This window comes from Euprymna scolopes, chromosome 3 (genome assembly GCF_053919585.1).
Source record: "Euprymna scolopes isolate OS-2025 chromosome 3, ASM5391958v1, whole genome shotgun sequence".
Taxonomy (NCBI): Eukaryota; Metazoa; Mollusca; class Cephalopoda; order Sepiida; family Sepiolidae; genus Euprymna; species Euprymna scolopes.
The window spans coordinates 56525639-56541032 of record NC_136484.1 but is presented as its reverse complement, the minus strand read 5'-3'; positions in this window follow the sequence as shown (position 1 = coordinate 56541032).

The following is a 15394-nucleotide window of genomic DNA, read 5'->3' as shown; positions in this document are numbered from 1 at the left end:
CATCTGGGAGAAGTGAACCTCCGCATGAGATCTTCCTGATATGTCAAAACCAACTACAACAGCTAATCCCAACCTGTCTTGTTGCTTAACAACAACATTATCACCAGCAACAAATTCAACTTTTGTTCTACTTTTCTTGTGAACTTTTAATTATTTACTTAAGTTATTAAACATCTTTGCTATGCATTGAAGGTCATAAATTTACCATTTAATCATCGTTCATCATTCCCTTATGTTCATATGTACTAGGCTGGACAAATATTTCCCTCACGAATCTAGACATTTGGACTTCATTTCCCACTTCTCCAGCGCCATATTGCATATCTCTAGTTCACAGAATATTACTGCAAATGCATTGTCTCATCTTCCCATAAGTACTATTTTTTTTTTTTAATATATTGCTCTATTAGCAAAAATTCAATTAGTTAATAGATTTACTTTTTAAAATCTTGACAGTAAATTTCCAGATTGAGGGGATGAATTGAAAGCAATTCATCATATACAATTAATTAAATGCAAGTTACTATTTTTATCCATAGTCGGTGAGGAGGATGGTATGAGATCATGTCTTTCCCAATGGTATCCGTGTATGACAAAAAATCCAATTATATTTAAACTCTACGAACATTTAAAATATTCTATGGATGCTACAGAATATATTAAATGTTTTAAAAAAATTAAAGGAAAGATAAACGGACACATTTTTTTTTTAAATACTATTACAATATATTTTTGTGCCTTGCTTGTCACGTTTTCTCACGATATGTGACTAACAAAATGGAACTGCATTTTAGTTGTAAAATTGGTATTGCTATCTATATATCGAATTTGTTCATGTTTTGGACCCCCGACAAAAGGAGGGTGGACCTGTAAATTCATTTTTGTCTGTTCATCCGTTTGTCTGTCCACACTTTTCTCAATGACTATGCCTTGGAATTTTTTTGAAATTTTGCACAAACACCATGATATGAATAAAAAATAACAGAACAGATTTTCCGGGAAAACTTTGGTTGCCCCCCCCCCTAGGGGTGCCTTTTGGGTTAAAATGGCTAAAATTGACACTTTTGTGCATATTAAAAAAAAATTGATGCCTTGTATTTTCATAAAACTTTCTGAAAAATTGTAACTAAATGATTTCTATATAATTTTGTCTGTCTATACTTCGCAATAACTCTTGGGTGTGCCCCAGGAGATCTTTTAAGGCCAATAAAAACACTTTATTTTTGGGACTATTTTCCCATATTTGTCCAAAATTTTCTTGGGGTTAAATGGGGGAGGGCAAATGATGGACTTAATCATTGCTTTTTTTTGCATGGTGCAGAACTCAAATTTACATATGGTAAGGCCTAAAATTGCCCCGTTTGTTCATTTTCACCAGGATTTGACGTCCCCTAGGGACTTTTGTGGATAAATGGGGGAGGGGGGGGGTGAATGCTGAACGTAGTCATTTTTTATATGCCACGTTCACTGTGCACTCATGGGGGACCATGCATGCTCCACTATTTTTTTTTTAATTTAATTTTATTTTTATTAAACGTTTTCTGCACTAGCTGCAGAATACATACTAAAATGGATGAGTGTCATGCAAGTCTTACGGTTTTCGGCCAAGGTGTTCACTCGGTTTACATTTATCTATTTACAAATGTTGTCTACTCATCTTTCCTTTTGTCTACCTTTTGACCATCTTCCTTATAATAGGCCTTCAACACATATTTTACATAGCCCCATACTGGAATGCTTCATGTGGCTAAATAATCTCAAGACTTTATATTTGACTAGCAAGCTGCCCGGCGTTGCCCGGTCGTAAGATATGCAAAAATATTACATTTTAATTCATGCAGATTTCTTATTTATTGTTATAGAGCCAATTCTCTATAAACTATTATCCAATAGATATTAATGATTTCAAAAGTTATTAAAAATATGATTTGGGTACCATTGTTATGTTGTTAGTTTACCGAAAAACACTGGAAACTATTAAAATGGTTGCTTATTATGATTGGTAAAAGTATAATTGTTAGATAAAAATATTTTATTGATGTGAAAAGTTATATTAAGTTGAAATATTAACATTTAATAGTTTTCATGAATGTTAATTTGACAGATGGAATTTGAGCTAACCATAATATGAGCAAATATACGTGACAAAAACCCACCAAGGATCTTCAGGCTACGTGTAATGATGACATAATAAAAATATAGATTTTGAGATGTAGAGGTATTTACGAGGGAGATCAGTTCAATATGCAATGCCTTAGCAGACGGATGGGGTTTTTATGACAGGACACCCATGGAAGTCAGAAGGGGGCAACTTCGAAAAATGTAATCTTTTTTTTTTTTTTTTTTAAATTTTTTTTAATTACATTTTCACCCCAAACAAGGCAAATTGCCACTTTGATGTAGGGGGCTACTATCAGGGGCAACAACTACTGGGGTACTATGTAGGGATTTGGGGTAAAATCCATTGAAAGCGGTCGGTGGTTCTATGAGAAAATAAAGCTGTGTACGCATTATAAATGTTTCTTTTTTGTGTCTTATGTTATACATTAGTACATTAGGGGTCATTTCGAGTTAAAAGTTTATTTACTGCACTCATCTGGACTAAAGAAAATCATGATTTAAATGTGTGTGTCTCGTCTAAATAACTAACGATAATTCTCTGATATGGCCGACAAGGCGGGTGATCAAAAAGTCAGATCGAGCGTACCGGAAAACGAAATGAGACCTCATTTGATCTCATTTCGTTTTCCGGTACGCGGTACGCTAGATCTGACTTTTTAATCACCCGTCTTATCGGCCATATTAGATATTCATCGTTAGTTATTTAGACGAGACATACACATTTAAATCATGATTTTCTCTAGTCCAGATGAGTGCAGTAAATAAACTTTTAACTCGAAATGACCCCTAATGTATTAATGTATAACATAAGACACAGAAAAAAAACATTTATAATGCGTACACAGCTTTATTTTCTCATAGAACCACCGACCGCTTTCAATGGATTTTACCGGATTTGGGCAGCAAGATGTCGGTTCACGTTACACTTGAACTTCTGCACGTCAGTACTGTTGGGGAAGCAGGGACCTGGAATGGAATTCCAGAGTCTAGCGGTTCTGGGGAAGAAACTACTGGAGTAAAAAGATCTTTTACATCTAGGGATCTCTACAGTGTGGAGGTGGGATTTAGCAGCCTGTCGGGTTTATCGAGGGTGCTCACGTCGTGGGGGCACAAGTGATTGCAGTTCGTCAGAGCATTCACCACTAAAATACTTGTAGAAAAGGTAGAGGGATGCAACATTTCGTCGATGGGACAGAGGCTGAAGCTTAGATGCCAGTTCAGGGCCTATCAAGTTTGCGACTCTCTTTTGAACCTTGTCAAGAAGCGAGAGACTCGTAGCAGATGCACCAGCCCAGATGTGACAGCAATACTCCATACATGGGCGAATGGTGGCCTTATAGAAGTACAGGATACTTTCGGGTGTTAGTAGTTGTCTAGCACGGTAGAGAGAGCCCACCTTTCTTGCAGCGGCCCTTATACAAACCGTGCCAACTCTGGAAAAGAATCCAACAAGAAATAAATGATTATATCAAAATATAATTCCCATCTGGGCATTTTCACTTTCGGAGAGAAGCACCTTTAATTTCAGGATGCATGGAAGAAAGATTCGAGGTATGTTTTTCCTGGTGTTTCAACTGACAACGATGTCTATAAACTGTTAATTTATGTATACACACGTCAACACCCAATCGAGAATACACTAGACAAATCACATATCAGAACATTAACACTCATATAGAGATATTATGGAAACACATCTGTTGAATAGATACCCATATATATAAACAAGACAAACATATATATACTCCTTATACAGCTACGCTGTTTATATACACCCCCAGTATGCAACATGTATCTGTTTTGCTGCCGTGTATTGTCTCCCCACATGATGGGCATAACGAACATGCACACACTTACAATGAACATTTATAACCAGTAGACGATACAAAATTGGTTTTATACACACGTATATTATATAAACTAGATGGACATGAACATATATACACACATAATATACATCCACAATAACACACCATCTGCTAGAATCAAAACCAGAACGTTTAGTACTCCAGCCATAGTTATAATTATCATTACTGCCTGAGCTACTGAAAGATGGATACAAAATTAAGCGATGTTTAATTTTGCGCATGTGCAAAAGTAGCAGCAAAAGTAATGTTCTATTTGACTTACTCTGCCATGGTCAACTGTTTTGTTTTCAATTTTTACCACTTAGCAGCAATTTTTGCCGGCTAAAAACCAGATCAAAAGTGTATTACAAGTCCAAATACACCATATATGAAATTTCAAGTCTGTACACCAAATATTCAGAGAGGAGTTTGGTAGAGATTTTTTGCACACGCTGACAAGGTCACTTTTATACATACATATATATAAATATTTCTGTGTGCTAAAACATTTATACCTTAAAGTTTATGTAATTACGCACAATATAAAAACTCTGCATAAATAGAATTCAGTGTAATAGTAAAATGAAACCAATCATCTAATAAGAAATAAAAATAAGTAATTAATAAACACTCGTTTTTTAAAGGAATATGCAAATTAGTTAATCTTCATGTAGTTGCTCGCATATCCATGACTGAGTATATTAAGTCCATTTTAATAATTTTTAACTAGAAAAAAATAGGCTTTTAATATCAATGTCAGAGCGAGAAAAAAAATCTCAACTTTATAGGTATATAGATTAAAGGATACCAATGAGATGTGATGAGAGTTTGAGATCAGTAATGATGAGCATGATGTAGCTTTGGAAAGCTTCTACTTTCTGGTGTAATTTCACATTCCAGTTGACACATTCATTGTGATGGCCATGTTTTTAGCATCCATTAAATCTGTAATGCACCATGTGCTTTCTCGATCAAGAACACCCACATTGTGTGTCATGGATTTGTTTTCCTTCATCTTTTCTTCTGCCCTTGTTGTCATCTCTTACATTGGCAGCTGCTGAGTGAGGATGCACATGAATTCACAAGTAAAAAAAAACCAAAAAAAACTAAAAACAAAAACTCTGTAAATTTCAATTGCACTGTGTGTGTGTGTGAGAGAGAGAGAGAGAGAGAGAGAGAGAGAGAGAGAGAGAGAGAGAGAGACCATCAATCCTCTGAACACTAAGATCCACATTCACATCTATTGTCAAGGCTGTGTTCGTCAGTTAGTTGAAGATCAATTCATTTCCCCATCTCTTCCAAGCCACAACCTGCTTGGCAACTACCTATTCTGTCTTCAACTGTTACAAACCCAAGACTGTCTGTAAACCGCTGCAAAACTCCCTACCACACATTAGTAAAACTGCCTGTAAAATAATTAAATATATATCTGGTCTTTTTGTTCCCATCATCTGCCACACCATGATTAACAATCATATTTTCGCTTTCTTTTGTGTACCGCGAACCCTATTCCCTTTTTTGTCATATTTCTTTTGTCTTTCTCTCCTACCTCCAAACACTTGGAGGGGAGAGCATCGATAGTATCACAAATCAACATATTAATTAAGCTATAGCACAACTGTTTTAGTATAGGTTCTTTAAGAGAAGCAACAACAGGTGTAAAAAGAGTCAAATGCAGCCCATAATTTGTTTTAAGACTGTAAGTTTGTTTGCCACTTATGTTATTGTGCAAGAAGGCAAAATAAATGGAAGACATAGTTTCATATTATATTCAAGTAATGATATAAATACAGGTGTGTCTCAAAGGTCGATACTTGAACCTTTATTATTCCTCTTATTCATAAATAACCTCTTTGATAAAATTGTCTCTGGAACGGGTATATATGCTGAGGACACCACACTCTATAACAAGCAAACGGGGAAAACGAAAACACATGAATAAATATTTAAGGAAATGGCTGAAACCTTGGAGGAATACCTCCAGTCTGTAGTAAAATGGGGACGTAAATGGACGGTAACATTCAATGCTACCAAAACTAAGCTTCTTTCCTTTAATAATTACAAGAAACCTCAACTACTGATAGCCATGGCTAATGATACACTACCTGAAATTGCTTTGTTCAAAATTCTCGGCTTAAGAGTCTCAGGGAACATGAATTGGAACGAATATATGAAAGGCATTGCCAAGAAAGTCGCAAAGAAGGTAGGCTCTCTCTAACGTGCTAGAAAGTTATTTACGCCTGAAAGTATCCTGTACCTCTACAAGGCCACCATTCGACCATGCACGGAGTATTATTGTGACATTTGGGCTGGTGCATCTGCTATTAGTCCTTCACTCTTAGATAAAATACAAAAAAAAAGAAAAAAGAGAGTCGCCAACCTAATAGGTCCCACACTGTCAACCAAAATTCAACCTCTGTCCCATCGACTAAATGTTGCATCTCTGTGTTTATTTTACAAGTATTTTAATGGCAGGTGCTCTGATGAACTCCACATCCTTGTACCCTCCCTCAACATAATTACCTGATCAGCAGTAAAATCCTACCCCTACACTGTAGAGATCCTTGACATGCAGAAATTCAAGTGCAATATGAACAGACATCTTGCTGCTAAACTCCCTACATAGTATCATTACAAATTTTGTCCCAAATAGTAGCCCCTTAAATCCAAGTGGCACTATGCCTGGTTTGGGGTGAAAATATATATATATATATATATATATATATATATATATGGTTCGTTACAAGTGAATAAAACCATATTTCTACATTACTAATTTAGTTGAAATTTTCAGACAACCCATCTTTAGAGTCGAGGTATGTTTTTATGTTATTAAAATAAATTTACCTCGCAAATTATTAAAATATTAAATAAAATAAATATATTTTCGTAAGCCGTTACTGCGAATCTGTTCTGTTGATAAAACTGAACTTCCGGTTCGATTCATTTCACAGCCACGAATTGACAAAAGATTTCATTTTCTGTTAACTCGATAAGTTAAAAAAAAACAAAAAAAAAAACATAATTCACTTGTTTATCTTCCAAACTTTTTAATTTATACATTTTTTATTATTATATAAGGCCAAAAAAAAGTTTGTCGCTTGCTTTTTGAGTTTTTTTTTGTTTTTCGATATAAGATTGGTTGGTAAAGTACAGTTTATTTTTGTCCGCGCTATTTTTTAAATCGTATTTCCAGGTTTAATTACAGTTTTATTATGTTTTTTTTATTCAATTGTAAGGTTAAAATACACCCTCCCCTCCCCATGTTAAGAATGGCTTTTTAAATATTAACGTTATTATTACAACACGGATCACTCTCTGCATGAGTACTGTACTTTCACCTAACAAAGATACCGTGCTGAAATAACGCTATTAAGAAAGCCATTCTTAACATGGAAAAGGGAGAGTGTTCTGTAACTATTTTATATTTTCACCTAACAATTTAATAAACAAAATATAGTACTTATGCAGAGAAGGTACCGTGCTGAAATAATACCGTTATTTAGAAAGCTATTCTTAACATGGGGAGGGAGTTTTGCATCTATTCTAAAATATGAATGCTTTTTCTTTATTAAAGAAATTGGGTACTCGTGCACTTATTGATCCGTGCTGAAATAATAACATTATTTAAAAAGCCATTCTTAATATGGGGAGAAGAGGGTGTTTTGTAACTATTCTGGACTTTCACCTAACAATTTAATAAACAAAAATTAAACTTAAGCAGACAAGGAACAGTACATAAGCATTAACATTATTTAGAATACAATGGAATAAAAAAAAAACTTTAATTAAACTTCGAAATACGATTTAAAAAATAGTACGGATCGGTAAGTGCATTAGCACCATAAATTTGTCTAATTCTTAATTTCTTATGTTATTGGAAAAAAAAAAAAAAAAAGGTAAATATGAGGAATTACTCCATCCTCGAAAATTCCTTTAAAATTACCACTCCTATAGGTTTTCAGGGTCGCTGAAAACGAAAATAACCTTTATAATTAAGGCAAACGAGTAGTTTCCAAGATATGAAGAAATGTTAGTTTAAAAAAGTGAAGGATCACTTTTCCATAATAATTTAACGTAAAATGATCACCCACTTTGTGGCCACGATTTTTGGGGTGGGGCTTTCTTTCTACCCTTGGAAAATCCTTTAAAATTACCTGCTTAAATTGGTTGGAGGGGCGGGGGGTCGTCCGCCAAAACACCCCCCCCCACATACACAGAAAAATGCCCCTCTCTCAGGTGGCCAGAAAGTGGGTGCTCATTCTAAGTTAAATTTAAATTGAAAAGTGATGACCTACTTTTCGAAAAAGTAATTTCTTCATATCATGAAAACTTTCTTTTTGCGATGGAAACGGTTTGCAGATTCGTTTTTAGTACACTGAAATCTACAATAAAATATTTCGTTATATACGAACATGAGACGGGCCTTAAAGTAAAATAATACCGGATTTTGGGGGCAGATTTGCCATTTAGTTGTATAATATCCTCAAACCAGGTAATCACTAAAAGGGACTCTTAAAAGTCGTTACCTGTATCGATCAAAATTTAAAACCACTGATTATATGTCAGCCTACATCACAGTAACATATATTGAGTGAGTTCCTAACAGTATTTTGTATAGTTTTTTAGTTTAAACTCATTTTCCCAAAATTTCCCCAAACTTAACGTGTTCGATACAGTCTGCCGCCATTTGTATTTTTCAAATATGCCGATAAACACTGCATGTTTTTGAACTGATTAAACATTATACATTACATAAAAACACTAAAATCTTATCCAGTTAGGTAGAACATTTACTTTTCTTGCCTTTTGATAACATTTATTTGTTATATATTCATTTTTTGACAACTTCTTTGTATCTGTTAATACAAACCCTTTGCATTTAATGTAACGTTTAGTCAGCTCGAAAAACAGTGTTTATCGGTGTATTTGAAAGACACAAATGGTGGCGGACACTGTTGATTATGTTAAGTTTGAGAAAGTGAGTTAAAACTAAAAAACTACACAAAATACTGTCACAAACCCACCGATTATGTCAGCCTATGTCATGGTAACATATATTCAGTGGGTTTTTGACACTGTATTGTATAGTTTTTAGTTTTCAACTTCATTTCCCAAACTTAACGTATTCAACAGTCTGCAACCATTTCTGTTTTTCGAGCTGATTAAACATTTTACCTTACATAAAAACAGTAAACAATTATCCAGTTAGGTAGAAATGTAACTTACCTTACCTTTGCTTTCATTTGTTTTTGGACAACTTTTTCGAATCTGTGTATAGTAACCCCTGCCCCTCCATCACTCAAATATTAATTACTAACTCACATTTTTGTATACAGAAAAAAACAAAAAAAAAAAACCATTTAGCGTTTCAACGTTAGCTTTATCCACTGATTGTTGGTCGAGCCCAAGCAATGATTGACGGTAATCCTGAGGATCAGGATCAGGATCCAATTCTGCAAGAGTACCATTTTTTTCATTTTTTTTCTTTTAGAGTGGATTGCTGTACTAACTTGTATACAGAAAAAAACAAAAAAAAAAACATTTAGCGTTTCAACGTTAGCTTTATCCACTGATTGTTGGTCGAGCCCAAGCAATGATTGACGGTAATCCTGAGGATCAGGATCAGGATCCAATTCTGCAAGAGTACCATTTTTTTCATTTTTTTTCTTTTAGAGTGGATTGCTGTACTAAGAATATAAGAAACATGCATTTTCTCTTTTTATTAGAATTTTCCATTACACGAAATTAAGCCACAGCAACGTGTGGCAGGGTACAGCTAATATATATATATTATCATCCACATACAGTACTGTTTCGTTGTATCACAACTCATCAGTGTGGCTAGACATACACCTTTCCCCAGCTGTGGATCGAACCTACAACTGTTGTATTAACAGTCAGCAGCTTTAACCATTGGACCATGAATCAGTGCCATAAATATTTCTCCTTGGGTGTGTATTAAATCTATTTATTATATATATATATATATATATATATATATATATATATATATATATATATATTTTAAATTTTTTTGAGGGAATTAGACCTGGAGTCTAACAAGCAGAGTTTATTTTAATGTACTAGTAAATGTATTGATACTATTAAAAGAAAACATTGCTCATTGTACTGTAGATATATAATAAGCTCAATAGGTATAGATATCCTAAAGCTATTTTAATATTTAGTAATACGATTCATAATTTTGAATTAAAAATTAGTTTCAAAAGGAAAACAAACAAAATCCACTAGATTGTACAATCGTTTCAGAAACGATGTCCATTTTATTTAAATTGACAATGAATATTGACAAAAGTTTTGTTCTTTAATAACAAATAACATCAGCAAAAATGGAGGGGGGGGCAGTTAAAGACACCAAAATAAAACTAGCATTTTAGTCGTTCCTTTTTTTTATCTCCATTATAAAATCTGTTTCAATTTTATGGAATGCTGTTATATTTTGTCTCATGAGGAGACTTTGTTATTAAAGGACACAACTTTCGTCAAATAATTGTCAATATTCATTGTCAATTTAAATAAAATAAACATTGTTTTTGAAACGATTGTACAATCTAGTGGATTTTGTTTGTTTTCCTTTTGAAACTGATTTTTTAATTCAAAATTATGAATCGTTTTACTCAATATATATATAAAATAAGCAATACAACTTCTTAAAAACCAAACACTAATTTTAACTCAACTTATTTATAATGAAAAAAAGCATACAAATTAAATTCCTTTTTATTTAATTTTTAATATCTTGGGTGGATAAAAGACGTGAACATTTTATCTTTGTCTTTTTATTATTTGTCTTTCACTCCAGTACAGTTTTTTTTTATTTTATTATTATTCACAATAATACATTTGATATTTACAAAATATGGACAAGTAGAAAGAAAGTAAATTTAAAAAAAAAAAAAAAGAAAAAAAAAGAAAAGAAAATCCAAATATGTTACATTGAGAAAGTGGGGCTGGAAAAAACAAAGAAAAAGAACTAAAAATAACTAAATTTTAGATTTACACTTTGATAAAAATTACACTAAAATATATAAATAAATATAATAAAATGGAAATCTGACCAGAAAAGCCATTAGAAATTAAGGCATAAAAGAGAAACCCAAAACACCAATAAAATGACTTCATATATATTTGTTTTAAATCATATAAAATATTTTGTTGGGGAAAAATACAAAGCTTTTTGTTAAGGTGATAGCATTTCTGGAATGAAGTCTTAACTATTTGGGGTGGGATGGAGCAAGAAAATATTTCAATTGTTTGATTTGCATCCTGAATTAAAGTAGAAATTTAAAAAAAAAAAAAAAATCAAATTTTATGTGCAATAACATTTCCTTGTTTCAAATAAATATATGCATTCGATGCAGATGAGGTATTGTTGTCTAATCCAGAGCTTCCCAAACTTTAGGACACCATGGAGCTCCTGAGCAGGGCAAAGTTTTTTCACAGAGCATCAACAAGATATAAATATAAAAAAACATTACTTTCATATTTTAACACAAACTAATAATGTTTACAATCATTTTATGCTTTTGATTAATCAAAAATTGTTGCATTTTTTATTAATTTTTTTTTCTTTTCTTTTCCATGAACCATTCTTAAACTCTTTCCAGTAAAAAAAAGATCAATAATTAAATGTCTGCAGTTATTTATTTTTTCCATATAAAGCATTTGGTCCTCTTTAAGAAAGAGCTTCCAGGGTCCCTCAGTCTCACTCACAGAACCCAACGGCACCATGGACCCCACTTTGGGAAACCCTTGTCTAATCAATATATCATGTAAATATTATAAGTCTTTGAATAAAGTCTTTTCATATTTAAAGTTTTTAAATCAAAATTTAAAAATAAAAATGTTTTTTAAACTATTAAAATGGAGAAATTTTTAAATTATAATTTTATTGTGAGCATTGAAATATTTTGAATGATTTTAAAACAATGTGTAACTTAGTGTTTGCAAGAAAAGTATTTCTTAAACTAAAAGATATTCAGGATTTTGTGATTTAAATTTCAGTTTTTAATTTTACTAAAGGAATTATTAAAATTCTTAAATTGTCAAAAAAAGAAAAAAAAAATATCAAAAATAAAGTGAAATTTATGACTAATTTAAATAGATATTTGTTTTAAATATTGTGTCATTGAAATATTTTCAAATTTATGATGAATGGGGATCGGTGATATAATTTTTCTAAATGATGTCAAGTTGGTGATAAAGAAAGGTGAAGACTTCTGATTTGATGAAGGTATTTATACAAAAATAAAAATCTTTTAAATTGGTAATTACCATTATCTGACTGCCACTAAAAGTCTATTGAAAAATAAAGTCAATTTCCTTACAAATGGTATTTTTTTTTCTTAATGGTGATATCAGATTTGAAACCTTCCTGCAAGTAAAGAACTGCTTTTTTGATTTCTTCAGAATGAATGATGCCTAAAGGGGTTTATAAACACAAATATCAGAATGCATTTTTTATTTTAATACTCCTTTCTCTAATTATATTAATAGAGTACTTTTAAAATTTATCTTTTAATATTTAATCTTTAATAAATGTTGATAGGTACAAATTAAAAATTAATGAATAAAAGTTAACTGATTTACTAAAATTAATCTACTTTCACTGGTTACATTTAATTTTAAATGGTTCTCTAGAAACAATAAAAATGAATAAATTAAAGCACTAAATTTAAATGACTTTTAATGAAACATCTAAAAAGGTTGTTTTTTTAATTATAAAGCGATTAAAGTTTAAGTAAATAAATAAAAGTACTAAATTTAAACGACTTAAGAAAATCATGGCTTGTAAATCATCACAATTTCAAAACTTAAAAAAATATATTTTCAATTATGAAGAAATTCAAATTGAAAAAATAAAAAATAATAGAAAAATAAAGGAAAAATGCTTTTCTAATTCTGGGAGGATGTGCGAAATTGACAAAATGAACGAGGTAGTATGTGATTGAAAGATAAAAATCAATTAGTGAAAATTAAAAAAAAAGTAAAAAAAAAAAAAAAAAGAAAAAATAAAAAGCATCAGCAGCCATCTTTTAATTTTAAGTACTTCATGCTAGTTACACCCGCAGAATTAATCATCATTCATCATAATAAAACACTATTAATAATATCAACAGGGACCACAACATTTCTTTGACTGCAAAGATAGAAAATGTCTGTTAACAGAAAATCAATCATAGGATTACAAAGACTTGACTGAAATTGTTTAGAGTGTCAGTCTTTCAGTTGTTTAATCAGTTCTGTAAAGTAAAAAGTTAATAGCTTTAGAGGAGTATTTATGTAACCAAATCAGATATTTGACTAAATAGAAATAATGACTGAAAAAACAAAACAAAAAAAAAAACTGTTTAAACAATCTCTTCTATTTTTTTTAGATTTTTAAATCTCTACAAATCTGCAATGAACAAAATGTCATTCTCCCACTTTTTGCTGCTATTATCTTATTAATTAGAAAATTCTGCGGACTGTCTGTGTGTCCTTGCTTGTTTCATTCTTGTCTCTGTGTATGCACATGCATATATGTATGTGAGGGTGTGTGTGTGAAGTTTGGTGTTCTATATTTTGGTTTTGATTCGAGGTGATGGCACCCAAATCTATATATATGACTTGAGTGCCATCATCTAAAATCAAAGCTAAAACATATAGCTCTTCAGCCTTATATATGTATATCTTTATATAATTATTATAAAACTCTGAACTGTCTGGGTGTCCTTACTTGAATCTTGTAAGTTTTGGTTTCAATTCTATCTTATGCCACTCAAATCATATTTTATTTTTTAAATCACTACTATATATTGGATACAATAAAACATAATAATCGATAGAGAATTGACACTATAATAACATATATGAAATCTGCATAAGTTAAAATATCATATTTAAGAGTATTTTACAATTGGGCACCTCTGCTAGTTAACTATAAATTTAAACAAATTGGCAGACATTTACTAGCTGGGTTTCACCAAAACCATAATTATTTACCTGACACTTGGTAATAAAATTCTGATCATTTATTTGAATCTAGAACAGTTCTGCACATTACATATTGAACATTTTTTTTTTATATTTCTTTGCAATTAAATCATTCTTGTTTGTCTAATATATACTTTATTTTTAATAATTGATTTGCTTTTAGTTATCCAGTCTCTTAAGACTTCAGTAAGACGAAACATCTGAATTATCAAAACTTATTACCAAAATCTAAAATAGACACTTAAATGTAACCATATTGCAAATCATATTTCCTGTTCAAATTTGAGAAAATACACCAATATTAAAGTTAATATTAAAAATTGATTATTTTATAATTTAGTTAGAATAAAATTATATTTTACTTTTATAAAATCTTACATTTTATTTCTGTCAATAACTTTTGTGTTACATTGAAATCAATGAAATCTAAAAACAAAAATTCCTTGATAAGTCATGGACAGAAAAAAAGAGTTTTATGTGAATCAAATTTTATTAATTTACAAATTAACTGTAAAAATATTTGCAATATATAAGATAATCTTTTCTTTTTCATCTTTTAAATAACTATAAATAAATACTTTTTTTATTTGCTTCAACTTATTTTTTTTTTTTTTGTAAATCTAGTTTGTTTACCTACTTCCCACAAAGGCAGAGTTGGACACAAGGTCAATTTATGGTGGAAACTCATCTTTGCCAAAAAAAAAAGAGGCACTCCGAAAAAGTGCATTGGCAGGTCATTGGTTTCAAATTAAGTCATAATTGTCAAATATCAATGAATAAATTTAAATATTTATCCCAGAAGTCAGAAATACTTTCCATTTTATGAGTAGAAATGACAAGTTTTAGGTTTTTATTATTCTTGTGAGAAAATATAATGCAAATGATCATTTCTTGGTATATATTTTATGTAAATAGACAAAAATGTCATAAGATTTCATTTCAGACAAATCAAATAAAAGTAAAATAAACACAGGTCATTTATTAAGCCATAAAATATATCCCTTTCTCTTGAGTTTTTAATAATGTTAACTAGCACAAAAAATTTATTCTAAACCAATGAATACAAAGAAATTAATGATTACATTATTGCTGCCATACTGATTTTAGTATTAAAATAAAATCACTTTTCAAATATATTTTTTTTAATAAAAAAAAATTGTCATGAACATCAAAATATACAGTAAAAATTATCAAATAGATTGTCGAGTACAAGGGAGATAATTATTAATTACTGAAAATCAAGCAGTAATAATATTTTGAAGGTACCCATATTAAGGTGTTTTATAGTTAAAATACATAATGTTTGAACTAAAAAAAAAAAAAGTTATTCGTTGTTATTGCAAGGAAGGGGGTATGCAATGAGTAAATAGACATTTTTGTTTTACTTATAAACTTGTTAAAATATGATTTTGCTTCTGATGTGTTTA